Source organism: Jaculus jaculus, chromosome 2, assembly GCF_020740685.1.
Source record: "Jaculus jaculus isolate mJacJac1 chromosome 2, mJacJac1.mat.Y.cur, whole genome shotgun sequence".
Taxonomy (NCBI): Eukaryota; Metazoa; Chordata; class Mammalia; order Rodentia; family Dipodidae; genus Jaculus; species Jaculus jaculus.
Window position 1 is genome coordinate 135051397 of NC_059103.1, and position 22696 is coordinate 135074092.

At 37.9% G+C, this 22696-nt stretch overlaps 1 long non-coding RNA gene across 1 annotated transcript; it reads right to left on the bottom strand.

The window, feature by feature from the left end:
• Positions 1-4045: 4045 nt before the first annotated feature.
• LOC123458574 lies at positions 4046-22081 on the bottom strand. Its single transcript, XR_006635724.1, has 3 exons — positions 21994-22081; positions 5582-5789; positions 4046-4169 (listed from the first exon to the last, which is right to left on the bottom strand). It is a non-coding gene; the product is annotated as an uncharacterized LOC123458574 (long non-coding RNA).
• Between the last annotated feature and the right edge of the window lie 615 nt (positions 22082-22696).

Sequence of the window (22696 nt, forward strand, 5' to 3'; positions counted from 1 at the left end):
GCCTTTATTTTATCTCGATTTTACTGGTTTTAAAACTGTAGATTGGTAAATTTTAAATTTTAATGATTTACAGGTATTCCATTACCTTTTGGTCTTCATCATTTCTAATGAAATGTCAACCATCATTAATGATTTTATTTCTCTTATAAAGTTCATGGCTTTAATTTGGTGCTAGGAAGGTCTCCTTTGTCCTTGTTTTTGGGTGTTTTAACTATGACATTCTTACAGTTTTCTTGATTTTTTAAAATCTTTAGTTTTTTATTTGTGAGTGTGAGAGAGAAAGAGGCAGAGAGAGGGAGAGAGGAAAAAGAGAGAGAGAGACAGAGAGAGAGAGAGAAAGAGAGAGAAAAAAGAATGAGAATGGGTGCACCAGGGCATACAACCACTGCAAACAAATTCCAGATGCATATACCACCTCATGCATCTGTCTTACATGGGTCTTGGGGAATCAAACATGGGTCCTTTGGTTTTACAGGCAAGTGCCTTAACCACTAAGCCATCTCTCCAGCCCTGTCTTCATTTATTTTTTATTTTTTATTTATTTTTATTTATTTATTTGAGAGCGACAGACACAGACAGAAAGACAGATAGAGGGAGAAAGAGAGAATGGGCTTCCAGCCTCTGCAAACGAACTCCAGACGCGTGTACCCCCTTGTGCATCTAGCTAATGTGGAACCTGGGGAACCGAGCCTTGAACCGGGGTCCTTAGGCTTCACAGGCAAGCGCTTAACCGCTAAGCGATCTCTCCAGCCCCTGTCTTGATTTTTTTAATCATTTTGTTTCACTGAGCTTCCTATATCAATAAGTTGATATATTTCCTTAGTTTTGGAAAATTCTTATTTTATATTGTAGCTCATATTTATAGTTTTCTCCTTTGGAAATTTCATATAGTTTCATGTCTCTTCTGAAATGTCTCATTTCTTCATATATATGTATTTTCATATTGAACTTTCCTAATATTTATTCTAGTTAAGCTGTGCTCCTGTACTCCAACATCTGGGATATTTCTGATAAATTTTCTATTGACTGTTTTCCTTCTTCCCCCAAATCACATGTCCTTGTTTATCTTTTAATTACTGAAAACTTCATGAAGGCTATTTCTTTTTTTTTTTTAATTGATTAGTTTTCTTTTCAGCAAATACAGGCAGTTTGGTACCATTGTTTAGGCTCATCCATGACCTACCCCCTCCCAATGGCCCCTCCTTGTTGATTAAGTGGGTCATGCATTGTGGAGTTAGCCCACAGTTCTTGGTATGATAAATGTCTCTGCATATCATGACCCAACATGTGACTCTGACATTCTTTCCGCCCCCTCTTCCACAAAATTTCCCTGAGCCATGTTAGGTTCATTTTTGGTCTGCTTCAGTGATGAGGTGTTGGGGGCCTCTGAGGCTCTGGCTCTCTGGTTTGGTAGGAGTTGATTTTTCTCTGTGTTGGTCTCCTTCCCCTTTGTGCTGGTATTTGGTTCATCAGGAAAACAGCATCCTCGTTTGTTTCACCAATTTTCCTTAGTTTCAGTCAGGCCCCTTTTGAGGTATGATGGGGCAGCTCTCTCCTTAGGATCTGCATCTATCTGAAAAAGAGAAGCAGATTCTCCAACGCAGAGCAAGTTAGCACCCAGAAAATATTAAGGCTATTTCATAAGAAAGAAAAGACACTGAAGAGGCAATGTAATGTATACTTAAACATAGTATGGATTTAGCTATTACCCCAACTTAATGAGTCCACTCTTGCCTCCCAATATTTTGAGGAAACAGTCAGTATTTTACCTTGTGAGAATGTGAAACCTTCTTGTGTTTACAGTTCAGTGAGCAGCTTTATGAACTCTTAAATAACTATTGGTGCTTTACAGACCAGGTGTCAGTTTTTGTGGATACCAGAGAAATCTCTTTACTCACTGTGTTTTCCAGTCTTGTCTCAACTTGCTGGGTTTCAAATGATTTCTGTGTACTTTTCAGCACTGCTATGAATTTCTGAAGACTTTTTTTTTCATACCCTTTGAAGAATGGAAACATAAGAAGGATTTATCTCTGTTCTCTGTACTCTAACCTTCCACAATTAAAAGGTGAAAATATCCTCAATTGATATTCTTAGTTCCATTCCCCTCCCATCTCACTGTAGCATTTGCTGGTCTCCCCTTGCTATGGTTTGGTTATTAAAGAGTTGTTTCCAGTTGGTGGCACTATTTGGGAAGGTTTTTGAAAAGTTTAGGAGATTGGGCCTACATTGAGGAAGTTGGTCATTAGAGGGCATGATTTAGAAAATCATAACTTTTCCCTAGTCCCTTAATCTCTCCCTGGAACTTACAAACCATGATATGAGCAGCCTGTGGCACACTCACTAATGTCATTTAAAAAAAATTATTGTTAAATATAGACATAGTTAGTATGTAAACATCACATGTTGGTACCATCCTTTCCCTCCTCCCTGTCCCTTTTCTGAAGAGGCCTTCCTCACTGGGGATACAGGTCAATGCCATGGGGATTGTGGGTCATGTATTATGGGGGCAGCAGTCAGTTATGGGGAAGAGGCAATGTCTCTGTGCAAAATGTCCCAACTTGTGACTCTAACAATCTTTCTGCCCACTCTTCCTCAAAATTCCCTGAGCCATGCTGGGAGAATGTTAAGTCTACTTCAGTGATGGGCACTTAGGAACACCTAGATATCTGGTTTGGTAGGTGTTGAGTGTCCTCAGTATCTTTCTTCCTCACCCTTGTGCTGACATCAGCTTAACTGAAAGCAGCTTAACTTAACAGGGAGCAGCACTCTGGCTCATTTCCCCAATTCCTCTGTGGTTTCAGCTGGGGCCAGGGTGGAGTGTGCTGGGCCATTTATCTACTTAAGTCCAGTTCCCATCTGAAAAAGAGAAGCAGATTATTCAATGGAGAGTGAAGTCAGCACTGGTTAAATGGGCTGGCCATTATTAATTTAGAGAGAAATGAAAGGGTTTAGACATTTTTATAGTCTAGAGTTAGTGGGAGCTTGACAATGAAGAGCAGAACCATTATCTGGATATGATTCTGACTTGTTTCCCAGTTCCAGATATGGTTTTCTTTCCACTGAGCAGATATATTAGCCAATCCAAGAGCAGTTGGTTACCCACCATGGCTGTGTGCCACTATTGCACTTGTGTGAACATCACGTCAGGTTGTTTGATTCTGAGTCACTTAGACTTTGAGTTGCTTAGATAGATGTTGGCAACTTTCTCCTAGTAGCTCATGTAGTGCCTTCCAGCTCTAAATGGGTTACTTATGAGGACTGGCTCTCCTCTGGATTCCAACCAAGTCTCTCCATGGTCCATGCCAACAGTGTTTGATGTCTTCAGCAATAGGGTCTTACCATTAACTTCTGGTGGGTAATCAAGTGCTTTGACAGAAATCTGTCTTGTTTGTTTTGGAAGATCTAGTAGGTCTCTCTGACCAACAGCTCACTGTGGATGTAGACCACATTCTGATACAGGGAATTATAGGCCAGCACTAAGGGAAAAGAAAAAAGAGAAAGCCAGAGAAGACAGAGAAAAAGGAGAAATTTGAAGTTAAGTCTAATCTCAACGTCTTCAGGAGCCTAAACTTCAGGTGCTACCTCAAAGGTTCACTTGAGGGCTCCACATTTAAGTCTGTTTTCCAGGATATAAGATTCTGTGGTACAAGTTCAATTTGTGCTCAGATTTTGTGTCCCATCCCATCCCTTTCCTTTCCCCCAAGTCCTATGGGCTCAATATGAACAGAGTCTCAGTCTACCAAGTAATACCTCTTAAACAATGGGCTAAAATATATTGTTTATTATGTTACTTTGTCACAGCAATGAGGATCTGATAAACACATCCCTTTGCTCAAAATTTCTCTTCCTATGGTTTCAGTTACCCATGGGCATTTGTGGTCCAAATATATTACATAGAACAGTCTGGAAATCACAAGTTTTAAACTGTTCTACTGTTTAAATTATTTATTATCAGTCATCTTTTGCAGTGAAAAACTATTAAATCCATCACCATTCTAATAAATAAATTTTAAAAATTTAGAAAATGCATAGTTCCTGTTGTTGCTGACACGAGACATGTGAAATAGGGTTGAATATCTGTTTAGAGGCCAAGCAATGTCATTGGATGAAGAAAACAAGTTCCATGAATCAGCAGCATAGATGCAGCATTGTGAAACAGGTGGAGGTCCCTGTATTGAAAGGCAAAAACAGACCATTATATAGAACTATGAGTATCGAACATGGCTTCAATGTATACCAGGACTATACAACGGCTACCATGGAGTGCTGTTATATTGAGATCAAAGTTTTCCCTGGTTTACTCATCCCAAGTGGAGTGGCATTAGAGAAATTCCAGAGACTGTCATCACTGATTATGGATGTTCGACTTAGACTGTAGATGTTTGATGTTTACCTGTGAGTTCAAGGCCAGCCTGAGACTTAGTGAATTCTAGGTCAGACTGGCTAGAATGAGACCCTACCTTGAAAAACCAAAAAAAAAAAAAATTTTTTTTTTTGTTTTCCTTTCTAGGTGTCCTTTCCTCCCCAACAAGTACACTATCCCTGCCTCTGCATACTGATCCAAATCTTCCCAGCTAAATTCCCATGTGTGCTAGTTTTCTCAGGTTGTCACAAGGCTTCACAGAGTACTTTAAACAATGCCACTTGTTATTTTCACATGTCTAGAAGCTGGAAACCCAAGGTCAAGATGTTGCCTCCATTGGGGCTTTGAAAGTTTTATCCTAGGCCTCTCCTTAGCTCATGGAGAACCTTGGCTAGTGGCAACACAACTCAAATACTCACATGGCTTTTTTTTAAATGTATTTTTCTCTCTTCTCTCTTTTTTATAAGAAGTCTAGTCCTACTTGATTAAGGTCCATGTTAATGACACTGTATTAACTTGATCATATGCAAAGACCTCATTTTAAAATCAATCTTCACTCACAAGTTCTGGGAATCAAGATTGCAACATCTTTTGAAGAGATACATTCAACCCATATCCCAACAGATGTATCATAATATCTCAGATTTTGAAGTTGAGTAAGCACAACTGTACAGAACATGATCTGTACTCTTCCCTTGAACCTCCCAATATTGGGTAGGTATAAGCTAGATTTCCAAGCTGGACTTGATGATTTTCCCTACACAAACAGAAACTGAAATATAGAATACTTGTTTCCTAGCTCATTAAGTTGCATTTGGTTTTATTTCCTTTTTATCAATCCATATAAGTTTTGAAGGCTGTTTAGAGAAATTCAGATTTGAGGGCCTATTGTCCTGACAATTAGAAATATCTGTTGTGTCTGTATTATTCTAAGAATTTTCTGTGATTCTTTTAAGTTTACTTCATTGAGAAAACATTAATTCATTGCATCTTACACAATAAATTGAGTATTTGTTTTTATGTAAATTGTAGGAGCTGTGGTAACAAATTATAAAGCATTAGGTGGTCAGATGCTAGTCAGTATGGATGACTCAAGTAGCACCATTTCATTGAAAACCCAAATGTGCTTATGATTAATTATTCTGTTTTGCCATACATTTAGAAGATTCCTGTAAATAAGTCGTGGGAGGTGCTGCAGCAATGATTGCAACTTAATACCTTATGAGCTCAAATGGGCCGTTTCTGGGTTATCTCATTGCTCAGTGTGTGCTGAGTGTTGGACTACTACATTGTTGGGAGATCCGTGGAGATCATATTCATTTTCCTCATGGCTCTTTTTGGTGCTTGGATGAGACTTTCTCTTGGACCAACAGACTCTAACACCTCTTCTGGAATCAATTCCAACCGATGATGAGCTACATCTGGCCTGTGAAATGAAAATAGCAAAACCTTTGATTGAGTCCAAGTTAAGTGGATCTACATCATCTGCTCAGTCAACCTTTGCCAAGATGAATGATGCTGTGTCAGTGTTCCATAATTTCAGAGGTGGGTTTCCCCTCTGTAAAAACAAAGTGATTCTCTTTATATAAGCAATGAAAGGGAAAAAAAAACCTGCTGTGGTGAAAATGCATCTTGGCTCCTTTATATATTTGGAAACAAAAACCCTAAAATAATCTTACTTGAGCCTTTTTTTGTTTTTCTTGGATCCCTGCCATCCTAGTCCATAGCAAGTGGCACAAGGGGGCACTGCAGCTGAGAAAGTTCTGAGGAAATGAGTCATTTCCTTGCATCAAGTAGCTCAAGAGCATAAACAGGAACAAGAATGTGATGAGACATAAGAAAACCAGTAACTTCCACAGACTGTTTCCCAGTTGTTCGAAGTCTCAATTCAGATTAAAAACATATTTAATTCAAAAGGAATGCAGATGATCACAATAAGCACACAGAGGAAGGTGAAAACTTTAAAGATTGTTTTACAGATTTGTTCAGTTTTCCATGCAGGAGAGCAATAGACATAGAAAGAGAAATGAGCTCAAATGGATATTCTCAAAACTGTGGAAATCACCCAGCTGTGGGGTTAGTTCGATGGTTGAAGGTATAATGAGATCCCAGTGTCTAAAAACCATTTCAGGCCTATTTGTCTTACACAGGAAGACATGGAAAGTGTGTGTGTGTGTGTGTGTGTGTGTGTGTGTGTGTGTGTGTGCGCGCACTTATCTTGTTCTCTGGTTTTCCTTGCTGTGGTTGTGTTGTTGAATTGAACCCAGGGACTTGCTCATGTCAGCACAGCACCCTATTATGGCGGTCTAGCTTCAGTTGGAAGTTTGAAATTTTGTTGCTAAAGCATCAGTCCATTGGTCACATTATGATGTCATGATCACCAGTATAACCTCTGTTCCCTTAGATTTTTTTGACTCATGATGCAAACATGATCATAATGACATCAGTTTCTAAGCCTATTAACTTGTAGCCCTGTGAGAGCCCTTGGGGCTTCCATCTCTGTGAAGTTCTTTTAAAATTCTCTTGGTACATTGTATATGTCCATATCAACTTCTAGCGCCAACATATAATCTAGGGATATTCTTATTATAGTTTTTTTATTCTTGTATAGATCTTTAATAGTCAGGATTTCTATCTTTCTCTTCTCATCCTCCTCAATTACCTTTATCTTCAGAATATAAGAGATTATTTGGTTGTCTTATAAAGATCAAGCTATAAAAGTAACATTTAATTCTAAATAGGATCACTAATGAATTTAACTGAGCATCAATTTGAGCTTCCTTATGTCCACTTTCTTAGTCCCTCATATGCTGAAGTCATGTAACTCATGATGTCTTTATCTTACATATGTTATAGCAATAAATTAACAATGGAGGTAGAAGACCTGAAAAACAATAATGGGTTTGAGATGCAAAGAAAATCAACTATAGGCTTAGATTATGCAGCATTTAGAAACAAAAGAAAATTCTTTTACCATGTATAAATTCTATGTATATATGCCATGTGCTAAATTCATGTTTAAATTTAGCAGTTAGATTTTTAAAATAATGTTTCATTTGGAAAATAGAATAACAGTGCAGAAAACAGAGTATTAAAAAAATCAAAACTATCAACCAAAATTTTAATTGTGGAAACTCAATAAATAATGTTTCTGCAGAAAAAAAAGATGAACCTAATATCAAATTATGGTATAATGCTAGAAAATTTTCCTGAATTAAATGAAGATGTATGCTCAGTGAAAAACAATGTGATGAAGCAGTTAAAACTAACAAGAAATAATATATGTACCAAAGTAGGTTCCATTGAAGTTTTAACACTGAAAAGGAAATGAAAATATCCTCTAAGTAGCCATCCAATAAAAGTAACTCAACTGGGTTGGGGACATAGCTTAGAAGGCTCGTGCTTGCCTAAAAAACTAAGTCACATTAGCTTTAGGTAGCCCTCATCTGCTGCTCATTGGAAGGAAATCAATATTCATAGATTATTGTTAAGAATAATTAACAATACAGATCAAAACATGTATGTGTGTGTGTGTATAATAGTGAAGACATCACAAGTTATATAAAAGTTCAGCAAATAAATATTCATGTGCTTTTGTTACAATTATAACATGAAAGCACCCTCTAACTACCTCCATATGAGTAAATATTAAATGCTAAAAAAATGAGTGTTATGGCCAGAAAATGCACTTTTTATTCCCAGGACAGAGTTTCTGAATTGTATAAAAATGAGAAAGCTCAAGAGTGGAGAGTTGCTTCTCTTTTCCAGATAGATGCAGATCCTAAGAAGAGAGCTGCCCCAACATACCTCAGAAGGGGCCCAAATGAAACTAAGGACAACTGGCGAAATAAGCAAGGGTGATGTTTTCCTGTGAACTGGATACCAGCACAAAGGGGAAGGAGATCAATTCAGAGAAAAATCAACTCCTACCAAATCAGAGAGCCAGAGCCTCAGAGGCCCCCAACACCTCAGCACTGAAGCAGACCAAAAATGAACCCAACATGGCTCAGGGAAATCTTGCGGAAGAGGGGGCGGAAAGAATGTCAGAGTTACATGTTGGGTCCATGATTTTCAGAGACATTTATCATACTAATAACTGGGGGCTAACTCCACAATGCACGACCCATTTTCAATAATAAGGAGGGTCTAATGGGAGGGGGTAGATCACAGATGAGCCTAAATAATGGTACCAAACTGCCTGTATTTACTGAAAAGAAAACTAATAAATTAAATTAAAAAAAAAAAAAAAAAAAAAAAAAAAGAGTGGAGAGTTGGCTTAGTAGTTAAGGTGCTTGCCTGCAAAACCTACACCCCATGCTCAATTCCCCAGTACTCATGTCATCTGGATGCACAAGGTGGCACATGTGTCTGGACTTCATTAGCTGTTTCTCTCTCAAATAAATATAAAAAAACCACTATGTTTTAAAAAGAATGAGAAACCTAGCTAAGCGCTTCTACTATTCAACATTCTCTGCTTCCTAAATGAGGACTGAATGTGACCAGCAGTATATCAAGCTCTTGTGGGTATGACTTCCTATCATGATGGTCTATAACTTGGAATTGCAAGCTGACATAAACCCTTCTTTAAATTGCTTCTGATCAGATAATCTATCACAGCAAAGAAAAGTCTCTCACACACACACACACATACACACACACACACAAAGCATAAAAAAGCTGAATGGCTGTGCTGGAGAGATGGCTTAGTGGCTAAGCTCTTGCCTGTGAAGCCTAATGACCCTGATTCAAGGCTCAATTCCCCAGGACCCACATTAGCCAGATGTACAAAAGGGCACTCACGTCTGGAGTTTGTTTGCAGTAGCTAGAGGCCCTGGAGTGCCCATTCTCTCTCCCTCATTCTCTCTCTCTCTCTCTCTTTCTCCCTCCTTCTCCCTCTTTCTCTGTCAAATAAATAAATAAATAATTTAAAAAATGAAAATAAAACTTTTAAAAAATGCTGAATGGATTTAAGACATAACTTAGTGTTTAAAAGTCATGAGAGTACAACATAGCCAACGGAGAAGAAAAAAAAAACACATAACCTAGCTACAGATGTCTAGAAAAAATACTAGATGTAGCAAAATACAGAGAAGAAAAGAAACAAGTGCCAAGGACAAAAATAAAATTAGAGGTCAGAAAACTATGTACAACAATAAAATGAAATGTGCTTTTTCTTACAAAAATATAAACAAGGTAATTCAGAACCAAAAATTTATAGATTAACTAAAATTTATGTTAGTGACTAAAAAAGAAATGTCTTAATTCAATGCTTTTATTACATGTTTTTCATATAAAATGAGAATTAAGAAATAAAGTAGGGTATTCATTTCCACACCATGACAAATGCTTAGTAAAGGTTAGTTAGAATTGGAATTTTATTTTCTTATATGTATTTTAAAAAAATATTGTTTTTGTCTTTTGACACAGGATCTGGCTCTGCAGCGAAGGCTGGCCTTGATCTCTTGCCCTTGTCCCAGGCTCCTGACTGCTAGGATTACGGGTGTGTACTACGACCATGCCTGACAACATTTTCATTAATGAGGATTGTATGCATCATATCTCTTTTATAAGGAATTACATATAATGAGCACTCTGCTATCTAATTTAAGTTTTACAGCTCAATAAACATATAGAGTAGTAGTGGAAATACTATTAGAGAAGCATAGGGCCTGATATAGTGATTTTTAGCACTGCTCCTTGGAGCCCTAACAGGTCTTACAATTGTCTACTTTGAGCTAACCAAACTACTTAAAGGTACTTGAAAGACTAAAAGACAAAAAATAAAGGTGCAAACTCAAAACACACTGCATATAAGCAATACATATGTAAGCAGTGCAAACACAGCCCCAAAGCAAGAAAACATAACACACTTCTTTTACACAGGACTGAGAAAATTATAGAATTGTGCTTTTTTGTAAAAACCGGTCTTATAATTTATAACATAAGAAAAGATTACAATGGATTATTGCTATGGTTTGGATATACCCCAAAGGCTCAGTTCTCAGTTTGGCAGTATTGAAAGGTAGTGGAACCTTTAAGAGGTGGGACTTCCAGGCCTGTTCTAGGTCATTCTTTCATTCCTAGCCATGAGGTGAGCAATTTTGGTTCACCACATGCTCAAAGCCATGGACTAAAACCCCCAAAGAGTGGCAAAATCACCCTTGTCTCTGTATGAATCAGCTCATTATTACTGTTCACAGGCAGCTGATTGTTACAGCTGTGGGTTCCTGCGTTGAGAGAAGAATACATGGTACCACAGAGGCTCTGGCTGGCTGGCTGATGCCCAGACAGCAAAGATTAAATGGCTGATGCTGGCAGTTGGATTTCGTGCTTGATTCATCTCCTCAACCTACTCACAAGCATCAATCCTATATGCTCAAGAAATAGTACACTTCCTTTTCCCTAAACGAATAGGAAATTTTCTGGCACAGCTATTTCACAAAAGCATATCAATGCCAAGGACAAATGGCTGTGAGATCGTCTGCAGTTGGTGATGCTCTGCGTCATCTGCTGGCAATGAGTGCTGGGAATTGACTCTGCATATTGTTGCTCATTGCATACCATTTCTCTTTAGTTTCCAAGTGTGATGTGCCAGTAGTTCTCAGGTACTCTCTTTTCAGAATATTGGGTAACAGGAATTTTCCCCCTTCAGTCAGGTGTAGTGGCACATCTCTGTGATCTCAGCACACATAAGGCTATGGTAAGAGCATCACTACTTTGAGGGTAGCCTGGTATATATGGATAGCAACCTGGAAGCCAGCTTAGGTTACATAATGAAGATCTGTCACAAAAACAAAACAAAAAGAGAAAACATAAAAGGAACACCTCATTGCGTCTCATTTAATTGGTGGGAGAAAGTTCACATGTAAATGTAACTGCAAATTCTGCCCTCAGCAACCTTCTCCCCCCGCTCCCCCCCAGAAAAGTATGCAAGACACCAAGGGCTGAGATGTGAAAAGGACCTTTTAGTATCTGCCCATAGTAACCTCTTTTGGTCCATAATTGACATTGTAGGCATTTTGTGTGTAGCAGGTAGGCTATAATGGCAGAAAGGATAAAGAAAGAAAGAAAGAGAGAAAGAGAGAGAGACAGAGACAGAGAGAGAGAGAGAGAGAGAGAGAGAGAGGAAGGAAGGGAAGAAGAAAGAAAGAAAGAAAGAAAGAAAGAAAGAAAGAAAGAAAGAAAGAAAGAAAGAAGGAAAGAAAGAAGATAGGTGGATATAAAAGGAGGACTCAAGAGGAATTTTGCTATTTTTCCGGGGGAATCTCCCTTTTCCCCCAAAAAAGGAAATCTTACTGCTTCAAATAAAGAAATGACAGCTCTGATGTTTATTCATGCATTTATTTAGCTTGGAATATTAAGGTGAGACTATCCATCCTTCATACATTTATTTGTCCATGTGTGTAATTACCTTTGTTGTAGTCCCTGACAGCATACTTCCATTATTTTGTGATTGATACTTTGCTAAAGAGTAGTCACATTTTATAGCAGCTTTGGATGGCAATCCTAAGTGTGTGGCTATTCCACTCCGTTTGGAATATATCTCATTAACAAATATGTAATAATATTAAATTTTGAATAATAGTAAAATAGAAATGTTTAGGGCCCAAGAAGTATGCAGCAATGTAGAAAAGGTACAACCAGTTAACAATGATTCTGACAGATGCTTAGTGGTGATCTGATTTGGAAATGTTTCTGGTCATTTATCAGTGAAGCTAGGATTCTAAAAATCCTTTATGTTTTTCTCAGTAAATTGTTGATTTGCTATTTAATTTGCTAATACATTCTTTAAATTGTGTATTTATCTACATGACACCAAACATACAGATCAAATTCAAAACTGTCAATCATTCAGCTATTTGTTAATATATATTTGGCATCACTTAGAAAAAATAATTAAAAGTAATTAACTGGGATTTCTGATTTTATTTATGTATTTGGCAATATTGAGATTTGGTCTTAGTAATTGCTTTTCTTTTATCTGCTATTTTGTACTTCATAAACAAAAGCATTTTGTCCTGATGTGTTTATTTTTCCTGATGTTAAATTACAAGCTTCATTTCCCTTTGGCTGTGAAGCTCTGATCTAAATTTTCCCCATCAATGTTTTAATTTTTCTTTGTCTCATCAGCTTTCCTAAATGGGAGTCATGAATATATTTCCTGATTACTTCTTACCAGTTTTATTTATTCTTATATAAGAAGAAGTGAAGTGATTTAAATTATTAAATAAATATGAGACTAAAATTTTATATCTAAATCAAGATTAAAAGCTATTAGGAGAGAGATGATGGGAGGGAAGGAGGGAGAGAGGGAAGGAGGGAGAGACAGAGAAAGAAGACAGTTAGGTATTTAGGGTACATGTCATAATTCAATAACAAGTCAAAGACAAAAGAATAAAAACAAAGGCTGCATTGAAGTTGAAGAACTGAATGATACCATCTTAACAACAATAATACAGATCCACCTTTGGCAGTGAGTAGTGCTCAATCTACTGTTTTTCTTCCCTGCCACACATAAGAGCTCCAACACTCTCACTAGTAAATGTTTTATTTATTACAGAAGGATGACGACAACTCTCTAACCCCCTATTCCAGCACACCTGCCATCCACCCCACCATAAGACAATTTCTGGTTCTGAGGAAAGAAGTATCTGGACATTTGCTTCTCAAAGGAATTCCTTGCATCCACTAGTATTGCCTATTTATATTTGCTGTCTGGCAATTTAATTCAATCCAAGAATAATGTTGAAGAAGCTAATACTTGCTATATGTCAGATATTTCCTTTATGTCAGGTGAGCTGAGCATTTTCTCTTTATTGCCCCATTCAGTTTCTGCAGGACTAGCCCCACTTACCAGGTGAAGAAACTAAGGTTTTGAAGAGATTGGGTATCACAAGCTGGAAACTGGTAAAGGACACAGCTATCACACAACACCTCATTGGCTATTTAACATTCTTCTGGATGTAAATTCCTCTTTCCATAACTCCAGGGATTTTGACTTTGTATGTGTTAGATTGGACCTTGGTCGCTGTGTTTTACAACATTCCCAGTGATTCATGTGATTGGTTGTAGTAGGGTTAATACTCTAATAATTGACTTCCAAGATTTTACTCTTTCCCACTTTGGAAATAATACTTTTCACCCGAAGGGACCCACCGTCACTCAACAGGGTTTCCTAAGGCAAGTAATGAAAGCCTTTCTCTATTTGCATATCTTGTAAAGCAGTGGTAACTACACTGTGCAGAGCACAAGTGTTCTGTATGTTTCATTTCATGTTTTCCTCACATTTGGGTACTCATATCTCTACTGATTAGGAAGCTAGGGAAGAACTGGAATTGGAAGACTAGTTTGACTTCAGAGGCCATGTGTGTGTGTGTGTGTGTGTGTCATATGTGTGGTGTGCTATATTGTGTGGTGTGCACGTGTGTGTGTAGATGTGTCAACATTGTGCATATGGAGACTAGAAAACTTCAGAATCCTTCTCTATGGCTTATCCACATAATTCTTTGAGATGGGGGGGTCGCAGTTCTGTAACCAAATTAATTTAATTCATCTTATTAAGGTTTTTGTTTTCATTAAAACATCGTAGACTAATTCATCACACCAATAAGTGGGTTACCAATTTGCGAATTGTTAATTTGGCTAAAATTTTGCTCTGGGATTTCCCCTTCCTTATAGATATATTCATTTCTTCATTCTGTCAACATTCAATAATTGAGCATTGGAGCATTTCTCACCCATCTTTGCATCCCCAGAACTAAGAGAGTGCTGGCACCCAATAAGAGAACCATAAATATTCATTAAATTATCCTACATGCCTGCAATAAAACTAGTCCTGTGACAAAAATAATGCAAGATATTAAGTATGTATTTTCAGGTATAAAAATCCAGTCTAACTTGATCTCTGACATTTTTATCAGACAGGATCTGGGATGCCAGATTTTCATTTGTAAATGAAGACTGATTATAATAAATGATTAGATAAATGACTAAATGATTGACTCTATAGTGGTATTTGGTGATACTGATTCAGTTATCTAAAGTCTTTTTTGAGTGATCAAAACTTTTGCTTTTTAAAGAAAACTACAGGGCTGGAGAGATGGCTTAGCGGTTAAGCACTTGCCTGTGAAGCCTAAGGACCCCAGTTCGAGGCTCAGTTCCCCAGGTCCCACGTTAGCCAGATGCACAAGGGGGCGCACGCGTCTGGAGTTCGTTTGCAGAGGCTGGAAGCTCTGGCACGCCCATTCTCTCTCTCTCCCTCTATCTGTCTTTCTCTCTGTGTCTGTCGCTCTCAAATAAATAAATTAATTAATTCAAAAAAAAAGAAAGAAAGAAAGCCACATGAAAAATTCACCACTTTAAAAAATAAATAAATAAAATAAAACTACAAAGGAACACTTAAGTGCTTCCCAGTTAAATGTAGTTGAAAGGATTCATAACAGCAAGTGTCTTCCTTTGTCTCTGGGGTGCTTCATCGCTAAAATCTTCTCATTTCATCATAAGCTGTCAATAGACCAAGAAAAAGCAAGAATTGACTTCCCAAAGGGACATGCTAGTGAGGTATGGAATAATTCCAGATCTCAGGAGGCCGAGGCAGGAGGATCTTGAGTTTGAGGCAAGCTATTCAGTGATCACTGCTTCAATAAGCTAACAAGAAAATTACAAAAAGAACAAAAATGGTAAGCCGATGAAGAGAAAATATCGCAGTACGGAAGATTCACATGTTCTGAGGTAGGAGTTGTCCAGACATGAGACTTCCCAGCTACTGAAGAACCTAGGCAGCAACCAGAGAAGAACCTTTTGTGAATGGTTTCACTGTAAGTTCAAGATCAGCATGTTGCTTAGAGTCACATTAAGTCCAGCTTTTGACATGGCTCAGATTGTGAACTTCAGGGATTCGTGTCCTAAAATACATTTATAACTTACGAGTTGTAAAAGATAGGGTACAGAAGATAAGTAAGTCAAAAGGCAGAATACTAGAGCTGGAAAGGCCTAAGTGAGGGCTAGGGAAGGGGCATGGACAACAGGAGGCTAAATCAAAATTGAAGATAGTATTGAAGCCACATGTAAAACTGATTTTTCATTAGCAAACACACACACACACACACACACACACACACACACATTTGTATTCAAATAAAATGGAGCAAGTTTAGGCAGAAGGACTTTATGGGGGTGGACAATGCTAGACCCAAAAGTCATAGATTGTTACAGGAATATTTCATTGCTTCGGTGGGATACCTCCCAGTAAATTGCTGGTCAGAGAGGCCACTAAGGCATCCAAGATAGTATAGGCTATTGCCAAGGCTCTTAGTTGCTCACCAGAATTATATGGTGAGATCCTATTGCAAAAGACAACATGCTTTGGCTGCAGGATACTGAGAAAGCAAGCTGGATCCCCTGAGAGCTGGATGCCTCCTCACTGTTGGAAAGTGCAATGGAGCTTGCTGGGTAGAAAAATCATCAATGAGTTTAACCAGCAGTGAACCCTACAAACTACATGGCTGGACAGCCAGGAAGACTTTGTCAAATGGTGCAATGATGGCATATCTGTCTAAGGCCTAGGGCTCAGGAGGTTGTAAGCTCTAGAGTCGGGGGAAGTCTACTACTGTTGTTTGGCTAAATGGATACAGTATGTCCACCAAATTGCCCTCTAAATACATTTATGCCATATATTAATGTCACTCTCACTTTTGGTTAGGGAAGCTTCTCTTTTCAGGTGGCAGTGACTACTGGGGAGACTCATCTAAGTGCTGAGAAGTGATGGTACAGTGTTCTGCCCTAAATGAGACATCTCTCTCATACCTTTTAAAGCTCAGGGGCCATTACAGAAGAGGTGGTGGAAAGAATCTAAATATGCCACGGGAATGCTGTTGTCCAGAACACAAAATGTCTATTGCATTCATGGCCTCACAGTGACAGATGCTACTTACATAAGGCCTGCATAATATGAGGCTAAAAATATTATAATATCGGAATGGAAGAGATACAGAGAAGAGATGGGGAAGACAAAGGAAGATAGTATGGGAAGATTATGTTCAGGTTATACCAGTGAAGAAGGTTTTGTTTTGTTTTTGTTTTGTTTTTAAGCTAACCCAAGACAGGTAGCCTTCCTTATGATCTTTGTATGGTAACCTAATTTTGACATTTGTTAAGGAGTGAGGTCTATAGTATTTTCCTTGTGGCTTTCTTCAATTTCTATGTTCCTTTTGCCTTTAGCCTGATATGCTGTTTTCAATTTTTACCTCTTCCCTGAAATTTCTTGGTTTTCAAATGTCAAAAGGTTTCAATTTAACCTTATAAAATGCTGCAAATTTATCATCATTTCACTGTAATTTTTAGAATGAAGTTAATTTACAATATATATTTTCAAGTTAGGAAGACTAACTTTTATTTTAATAATTAATTGTTGAACACTTTCAGATTTCCTCTTCCAATCTACTATGAACCTGTCAGAAATGTGCTGAAGAATAAAGGATAGTTACTACTAAATGACTGTCTGTTTAATGATGATACCAATACTCAGGAGAATCCAAGACTTCTCCAGAATTTCTGAGATTTTTCCCCTTGTGTGTGATTGAGCTCTTTCCAAACCAGAGTTAATTCCATGAGTAGACAAGTTTCAATAGAGAGTGTTTGTTGATATATTCTAGAATTGAATTTTACACAACCATCTATCTTGGGAGGTAGATAGTGGGAATTGTGGGTCAGCTTCATGATGGATTTTCCCTCAGAAATTGGCCACTGATTTGTGGATTTAACATATAGTGTGTGCACTGATAATTGTGAAGCAGAGCAAACGTCAAGACAGAGACCTCCACAGTGAGACTTACAGAGGACTAGTCTGTATGTTCTCCTACTTTTTGCACAGATACAATGATTCCAACTGCTTTGATTCTGCAAGCAACTGGATGACTTTTTTCCTTAAACAGTTAAACTAGTTGAGTGAGGCATGAAGTACACCTATCCAAATTAGCCCACTGCAAATACAAACAGAAAGGCTCTAAATATCTCATTTGATCATTTTCTCTGTAGTTCACTGTTCATACGGATGCTTTGCATATGTTGATTAAATATGCACTTTCCACTGCCTGGGGAGCCAAAGCCCCTCACAGCAGACCAGTGTGATCTGGTCCCAGGAGGCCGCAGCACTCCAGAGAGGCACTGTCACATGGACTACCTGCTTCAGCTTGTCTTAGCAACAATGATCACCATATGCGAAGCTGCAGGAAAACAGATGCTGTTTTTCCATTTGTGAAATCAAGTTGTTGGAAAGTAGTCAGGTTTCCAGCGTACAAAATCTCATCTAATCAACTACGGAGGTAGTGTGGACTTTCTCAGAAATATTTGACAACATTCCCTAGTATTGATGACTAGAAACATATATGAAATCATAGTTCCAAAGTCATCATCCTTTCTCCACACTTACATTGATAATATCTGTCTTGATGGCTGTCAGTGAAGTCACCCATTTTCTCTAACAAAGTGAAGTATAACCCAGTTAGTTCTCAGCTGCCTAAAGGGCTTCAAGGCAGAGTCTCTCAGTGTAGGGTCAATCTACTATAGCATATCATACTATTATGTCAGTCACAAGGATTAGAGGTTATTTCTTTTCTTATGACCAGGAGGGATTAATAAATAATGACAATATCTTCTTTATCAGTCCAGCCTGGATTGATCCAGCCAATGGGAAGTTAGGTGGAACCTTTAGGAACTGGACCCTCGCTGAAGGAAGTGTCACTGGGGGGTGGGCTATGAAGTGTAATAGCCTGTCCCTGCTTGTCATACTCTCTAAGTTTCTTTCTATTTCCTTCCTGAAGTTTGGATGAGGATTCACATCATTATATGTTTGTTATATATCATGAATTCTTGGATATTCACCCATTATCCTATTTTGAATCTATAGTATAGAAAAAATTTCTATACCATCTACCTTTCTTAAACAAGTAGATGCTAAAATTACTTTGTCAATGACACAACAGTTTATTCCATAGAAGTATAAAATATTATTTACCCAGATACAAGTGTTTTGAATTATTTTCATATTAATTAATGAGAAACTAATAAATATTCAAATAAATATCTGAACGTTGTTTTAAGGGGAAATTTTATTCCTGTTTTTTATACTCTCCTTCTTCTCTTCTATATTCTCAGGGCACAGTGGAACACTGCTACTTAAGCAAAGAGGGACAATTCCTTCTTCCTCAGTGGAAACTAAGAAGTTCCCAGAAAATTGTTCAATGACTCTATTGGACAATACTAAGGTGTTTCTGATAGCTTGAGATCATTTCCAAGCAGAGCATCAGCAGCAGTAGACCTATAGGTCAACTTTTGTATTTCCAGGGCACTGGAAAACAGGCCAATGAACATAAAGTACACGTGTGTAGGACCAACTTTATCCCCATCCCACTCATGTTATAAAGACTCTGGCTTCCTTCTAGAAAAGTTTCACTCTGTCTTTCTCCTCAAGGTTACAGCCTCAAGCTCTTCACTTTGACAACTTATCAGAATCGCTATGGGAATGAGGAGGCAGCAAATGTTTTCAATATAAAACTTGCAAAGGGAAATGACCTTGAGTCTCTACATGGCCCATCTGGCTACTAGTGAGTCTAGATATTTAAGTTATTTTTATGAGCTCTTCCTAAGATACTCTCATATTTTTTAAAATTCTTTTCATTCCAACAAATATTATTTGGCCAGTGGCACAAGAAATAACACAGAGATGATGAAAAACAGTACTCAGTCCTGACCTCTTCAGAGTTACTGGTAGAGCAGAGTACTTCCACCATTGTGTTATGTCCTGTCCTCTACTTTTCTATTGTCTCTGATTTTCAAGCTATTTGGTTCAATGTGGAATACCAAATATAATACTGTAGTGAGCATGTGTATATTTGGAAACCCTGGCAGGGTTTTCCCAAGTGCTTTCATTGCACTTGGGATTTTCAAGCAGTTGAAAAGATAGAGACTTTCCAATAGACTTTATGTCACTGTGTCACTGCTGTAAGTCATAAATTCTCTCCAGCCATATTACATATAGCCTTATATATAAGGCCTTTCTTATTTACTGCATTTCTAAAACCATTTGGCTCTTTTGCTTTTTTATTATGTACTACACTATTCTTAAAGAAACATATGTGAGCCAGGCATGGTGGTGCACGCCTTTAATCCCAGCACGTGGGAGGCAGAGGTAGGAGGATTGCTGTGAGTTCGAGGCCACCCTGAAACTCCATAGTGAATTCCAGGTCAGCCTGGGCTACAGTGAGACCCAATCTCGAAAAACAAAAACAAACAAAAAAGAAACATATGTGTTCTTTATCTGTTGACTTGGTCTGGAAGAAAGGGAAGCCAGTCCATTATCAAATCTATTCTGTTTTACCTTCAAAAGATATTGTGCAATGAACTATGTTTTTGTTTTTAAAATATTTTTATATATTAATTTGAGAGAGAGATACAGAAATAGGCAAGAAGAGATAAGGAGAGAGAGAGAGAGGGAATGGACAATTCAGGGCATCCAGCCACTGCAAATGAAATCCAGATGCATGGGACCCCTTGTGCATCTGGCTTATATTCCGTTACGTTATGTTTTTAGGGAATTGAACCGAGACCTTTGGCTTTTCAGGCAAATGCATTAACCACTAAGCCATCTCTCCAGCCCTACTTTTGTTTCTTTCCTCCTTTATCCTATTGCAGGATATCTTCCTTAGAAATTGGAAGTAGGCCTTTGCACCTGTTCCATTCTCCTTCTGTCTTAACACAGAATATTCTACACACACAGCCTGAGTGAAATTTGCAAGGCGCGATCCTGCAACTCCTGTCTCACCCCATTCATGGGTCCTTGACAGTGCCCTACAGAAATGTGGACTGAAACCTAAAATAGCTTTTGTAGTCTAAGAGAGTTAGTGGAAGGAAATGAGCACAGAAAATTAGCCTGGAGCCAACTTTTGTAAGATTTCATTGCATCCGACTCAAGCCCTTTAACATTCTGGCTACCATTTCATATATCAAAGTCAACAGCCATGCAGACATTGTGTAGCTACTGTTCCCTCTTCCTGTCACATGTCTTAACTTCCTGTTTCTATAATGCTGTTCCCTCACATGTCTCTGCATCCTGTTCCTGTAATTTTCTTCTCTCACATGGCTCTCTACGTCCTCTTCCTCTAAAACTCTCCCTCACATGTCTCTGCCTCTTCTTCCTATAGTGCTCTTCCCTCACATGCCTCTTCTTCTTCCTGTAATGCTCTTCCTTCACATAGGTCACATTTTGCTTTATCACTTCTGTCCAATGCCATCAAATGTTACCTCCTCAAAGTGATTGCTCCTTACTGCCTCTAAACTATCACCTTCCCATTGATAGCACTCTTTTCCCTTTTATTTATTTGTTTTTTTCACAGAACTTGATAGATTTTCTTCCCAATCCTCCCCCCACCCCCACTGGACGAAAACCTCCATGAATGCAGCTGGCTGCCTTGTCCATCACTACCCAGAAGGATGACTAGCACAAAGAATGTATCTCCTGCAGATACATTGCATGAAAGATATTCGAAGATCACTAAACATTGTAAGATGTCCTTAACTTTAGTTAGCAAAAGAGTTAATTTTATTTAGTGTGGAAGAAAGCAAAGCAAATTCAAGGTCCTGCTCATACCTCTACAGTTATTTCCAAAACATCGTTTTACATGCTTATTTGGATAAATAGTTTGGATATTTATTCAACAAATATTTTATAAGAATAGATTTTTAAATGGATCTGAAAAAAATCAAATTTAATCTTAGCTATTAAAATCTAAAACAAAGAAATAACTTACAAATCCTAGGCATCTTCCCAGTCATTGTAGGACCGTGGGACTAGGAGCTCACTGGGAATCTAATAAACTATCCACCTTCTCTTTGCACTGTCCCACCGTCCACTGCCCCACCACCCACCCACCACCTCACCACCCACCTCACTGCCCAGACTTCCATCAGAAACCATAGTTGTACTTCATAGTTGGAAGTGGGTATTTTAAAGATAAAAAATGTACCTGGCAAATAAAGAAACATATTTGTTCTAAGTTTAATTAAGTACGTCTGGGCAGCCTTTTTGCAATATGGAGATTAACTGTCAAATTTATGTTAATATGATCTTAGGGAATGAGACAGCTATAAAAAAAGTTTTCCCCTCACCCCTCACTTGAGCATCTTATGTTCCCTTACTGAAGTTTCCGTTTCCTTAAATTGGTAGTATCTTATTAAAATATCACCATGTCCATTCTTCAAGAGCAAGACAGTTAACCAATTCCAAGTCTTTAAGATATTAAAACAAATAAACTGAAATCACATTTTTTTAATCCAGAGAAAACCCTGTCACAATGGTTGAGTTTGCAGCATGTCAGTAGAATCACTCAGTGCCAAGCTCTCCTTTATCTGATTAGCAAAGGATTACAACAATCCTCCGAGCACTCTCAGGATGATACAAAGAGCCTTTCATTTCTCTGAATAACCCCCACTTTTTGTATGTAAAAAAGATGTGCCACCCAATTTTTTAATTTTGTGATTTAAGAAAAAAATGCAAACAGTTTGAATCATGAGTCCTGTTGTGGGCACTGAGTTAATTAAAAACCTGATGTATACATACAGCTGATCCTACTCACCCTAATGAAGAACATCAATTCCATGGCATGTGTGGCTGGAGTCACATTGCTACAAATTACTGGACTTTTTCCTTTATCTGTTTCCAAGAAAGTCTCCTCCTGTTAGTTAGGAAAAAAGAAAAATATGATGCCTTAGTTCTAGGCAGCATAAATTACACACATCAATCAGAGGAAGCTTAAATTAAAATACACATTTGGCAAACAAATATGAATATGTTGATCTCATCTGTGAATCACAATGATTTACGGCCTGTGTTGACCCCCCACCGCTCTACATGAAGGTCACTGTGAACAGCTTCTTTCTCATTGAGAAATGTTTTCATGTCTTTTAAAGATGCAATTTTATATATGCCCTAATGTGCCATCTAACTAGTGATTCCTATGTAGACAGACTGATTTATCTGATAAAGAAAATACAGGCTCATTTTTATTTATGTAACAAAACAGATAGCTAAATTAAAATGGTGAGAAAAAAAATACCAGTAGTTTATGGTACCTGGACTGAAGATCTCCAATGTGTTTATGATATTTTCTAATCTAGCAGAATACTATTGTTGGAATGGAATGCTACACCTTTCCGATATTGAGTAATCATAAATCAGTCTATTCTTATTACCGACTACATGCATTCTTCAGGCTGGGACCCCGTAAGGGTAACCATGGCACAGAGAAGCTTAAGTAGAGATGATGCTCAGTCTCAGAT